Raw genomic sequence first — 3,714 nt, 5'->3', positions numbered from 1 at the left:
TCTTCTCCTCGTCCTCGTCTTCTCCAAACTTTTGGCCATCAGTTACATCCTGTAAGTTGCAACTCATATCAAGATAAGTAAGAGTAGGTATTACTATTTGTGTTCATCATTCTCCTCCTCCTCCAACTGATCCTTTGTCATTATCCTTCGCCCCCTCCTTCTCTCCCTTCTCCTTTACTCCTCTTTCTCCTCTTCTTCTTCTTCTTCTTCTTCTTCTTCTCCTCCTTCTACTTCTTCCTCTTTTCTCCAAGTATGTTTACTCTTGCTGGAATACTTTCTTTTCTTTCCGTTTTATCATTATTTTTTCTCGGTACATTATTAAAAGAGGTCGAACTTTAGACCTTTTGTCCGTGACCTCAATAAGAACTCTTTTCAGTTTGCATCCAATTCTACTTACTTACCCGTTATTCACATTAGGCTTAAGTATTCAATTAGGTAAGTATGGTTTTTGTTTTCAAAGATAATATTCTCGTTCATACATTTTACCTACACAAAATAGATTAATTTGAATTGCATGGGTGTAAGTGAAATCGGAGTTTCCAAAGAGACAATGTAACAAAAATAAATAGTTTAGAATCTTTAGACCAATTTGAAAATACGTATAAATACAAAAAAAAGTACAACGTTCAAATCAGTTTAGGGAAAAATTAGTTTTCATAGCGAATAATTTCCTAGTGAACCCAAAGACCCATGGACCATCGACCCTAGTCTAGCTAGACCATGGACCATCGACCCTAGTTTAGACCATGGACCATCGACCCTAGTCTAGACCATGGACCATCGATCCCCGCCGAGACCATCGACCTTCGCACCAGTGCGTCCACTGTCCACAACGGAGCCTGGAACCTCCTGCTTATTTAAATACACAATGTCATGAAAAATTTATACAGAACCATCGACCCTTGCAGAAAAAAACCAGGCTCAAATTCTTCAGTGAAGGTCGAAGCTTTGGTCAAGGTACTAATCTAAGAAATGGGAGAAAAAGTGAATCCATTTCACAAAAGCAAACAATTCCGTCGTTTTTTTTTTTTTTTTTTTTTTTTTTTTTTTTTTTTTTTTTTGAAAAAAAAATTAGGAAAGGAATCGTAGTTGGGAAATATTAACCCTTTAAACTCCTTAGTGCTCTTGAATGTTAATATCTGAACTCCATACACCCATGTACCAACTAGGGTTAAGTGTTATCCAATAAGTCCATATTATATTTAAATATTAACCTTATAGTCTTATTAAGTTTTATTTACTTCAATCATGAAAAAAAAATACCAATATATTATTACTGAGTGCTATACCCAATGTGTTGTTTTAATTTTAAATACTAATGGTGGATTTCACCAATGAACTTAATGAGAGATTTAACTAATGGGAAAATTTTCAAACATCCAAAAAGGATATTTTGATAAAATAAAAAGGAGTTTTTAACTATCCAAAAAAAGAGATTTTATTTTTAGTGATCCAAAAAGGAGAAATTCTCCCATTAGTTAAAGCTCTCATTAAGTCATTGGTGAAATCCACCATACGTTCTTGCATCACAAAATCGTCTGATTCCAATTTCACCACAGAGAGTTTTCAGTGAATCCAAATTCCAAGAAATACTGTCCGGTGTAAATCAAATGGGTGACGTCGAAAAAAACCCTTGACACTGTAGGTACCTCTCAGTGGTAAAACCGGCCATAAATGTTAAACTCTAAGCAAAATGAAACACACAAAAAAATTCCAAATTTATAAATTTTTTTGGTCAAATTTAACGTTTTATTTCAGATTTTTTATTAACAATTATTATCATTTTCCAATGAAAGTTTCAACTAACTAAAAAATAAAAATAACTTAAATAATAAGAATAACTTGAAAAATCAAATGAAGTACTACACCGACCCCATGACTAGATATCTGTTTTTATTCTCTTGATGAAACAGAAGTGTTTTTATTTATTTTATTGTGGTGTTTCACCCACAAGTTGAGTCATTCTTTTCTAACTGTTTTTTTTTTGGAGGCTGATAAAAATTCTGTCTAAAATTTGAGTCATTGGATTCCAACTGTTTTTTTGGAGGCTGATGAAAATTCTGCCTAAAATCGAGACTTGAAAATTGTCTCATGATTTAACAAATAGTAATTCAGTTCTTAATTTGTTTTGGCGACTGAATTTTCGAAAACTTCTGCTCAATTTTTGAGTCTTTTTGATAGACATTGAGTTATTTTGGACCAAACTGCATTCATGAAGATCGACCGGACCTTGAGATGTCTGCTGGTAAAAGCAAGGCAGACCTCTAATGGAATGATAGTTTATGAATTTTACTAATCTTTATGAATTACTTTAATATTTATGACTCTTTTCGTTTTTGTCCCTTTTTTTTATCTCATTTTCAAGCGTTGCTTACAACTTTCAATTGTTTACAATCTTCTTTGACAATTTCCTCATCCATTACAATTGTTCTTTATGACTTTCTAATTCCTTCCTTTTCTTGTTTAATTTTCTAATTTCTTTCATTCGTTGTTAACTAATTTCTAATCTGTACAATCGTTCGTGTTACAACTTTTCAATGATTTATAATCGTCTTTACCTATTTCCTAATCGTTTCTCGTCATAGATACTCAATTCCTCGACAGCTGGTCGTTTGGTCCTATAGAAAGTACTGCTCTTTGACTCACACTTTCCTTGGTTATTCGTATACTTTCTAATGAGAAAACCTGTTACTTTCGAAAGTTTTTTTTTCCTCCGCGCAAGTGTACATTACTCGGATTCAAATTTAGTCTTAATTTATAAAATTAAGTCCCTGGATATTGACGTTCCAAGAACTATCAAAATCCATTGTTGATTTAAAGTTTTTTTTTCACCTTTTTGTTTCTATATCTTGAAGGGTTTCAGCAGCCATTTCAATCTAATCTGAATAATAACCAAAGAACAGAAGTAAAGCGCAGATTTTCTTTTTATCAAACAGGGCGTTTTACTCTTAAAATATTTCAGGGTTCGAACCTGATATACGTAGTTCCAATCTAGAGCCTAAATTGTAAATAAAATAATAATGTAAAACAAAAGAAAAATTCGATAAAAGTTCGTAAGAGGGTTTTGTGTTTTTGAGAGTTTTGGAGTTTTTTGAATTTTGGAATTTTTGGCGGGAAAAAAATGCGACTGACAGATTGATTTGATCCTTTGTGCTCTCAATCTGAAAGAATAGAATCAAACAAGGGGTAGTCATTTATTTTCATTTATTTGGCATAATTATGTCTTGACTTTACTATTATTTTCATTTTATTTCATGGAACTTCACAAAATTACTGAGTCTTCCATCAAAATAATTATGTCCTTACGAAAGGAATTCGATATTCTGACCGTATCTTCAATGAATATTATTCGTGGTAAGAGTTACCATTTTCTACGATATTTCCACCATAATTATTTTCTTCGGTCACTCCGAGGATCGAACCTGGGACTCTTAATAAAGCGTCGGGCTTGAGTGTCATTTTATGCCGTCATACTTACCAAATTATGAGAGGGTAGAGACTCAAATAAGTGTCATTTTTTTAAATTAAATTTGGTGTCTGCAATTGGAATTTGGCGATTATTCTAAACCTGAAAAAAGGGAGAAAGAACAATATGGAATGAACATTAGTGTTTCAGCATTGAAAAAAAAGGAATTGATTTATTAAGCATTAGAAAAGTTATGGTCTAAACACGGTCTTCTGTATTTGGTACAGTATAATTGAACATTTATGTCT

The 3,714-nt window shown here is 32.5% G+C and overlaps 2 long non-coding RNA genes across 2 annotated transcripts in view; both read right to left on the bottom strand.

Moving 5' to 3' along the window:
* Positions 1-213: 213 nt before the first annotated feature.
* LOC113473604 overlaps positions 214-3,714 on the bottom strand; it is a 10,921-nt gene continuing 7,420 nt past the window's right edge. Inside the window, exon 2 of the long non-coding RNA XR_003395538.1 lies at positions 214-1,214. This is a non-coding gene — a long non-coding RNA (uncharacterized LOC113473604). The remainder of the gene's footprint in view (positions 1,215-3,714) is intronic.
* On the bottom strand, positions 1,783-3,539 carry LOC103523859. The gene is made up of 2 exons (XR_542087.3): positions 3,479-3,539; positions 1,783-3,161 (listed from the first exon to the last, which is right to left on the bottom strand). It is a non-coding gene; the product is annotated as an uncharacterized LOC103523859 (long non-coding RNA).

The sequence above is a fragment of the Diaphorina citri genome, unplaced genomic scaffold, assembly GCF_000475195.1.
Source record: "Diaphorina citri unplaced genomic scaffold, Diaci psyllid genome assembly version 1.1 scaffold48108, whole genome shotgun sequence".
NCBI lineage: Eukaryota > Metazoa > Arthropoda > Insecta > Hemiptera > Psyllidae > Diaphorina > Diaphorina citri.
This window is presented reverse-complemented; position numbering and strand designations above follow the sequence as displayed.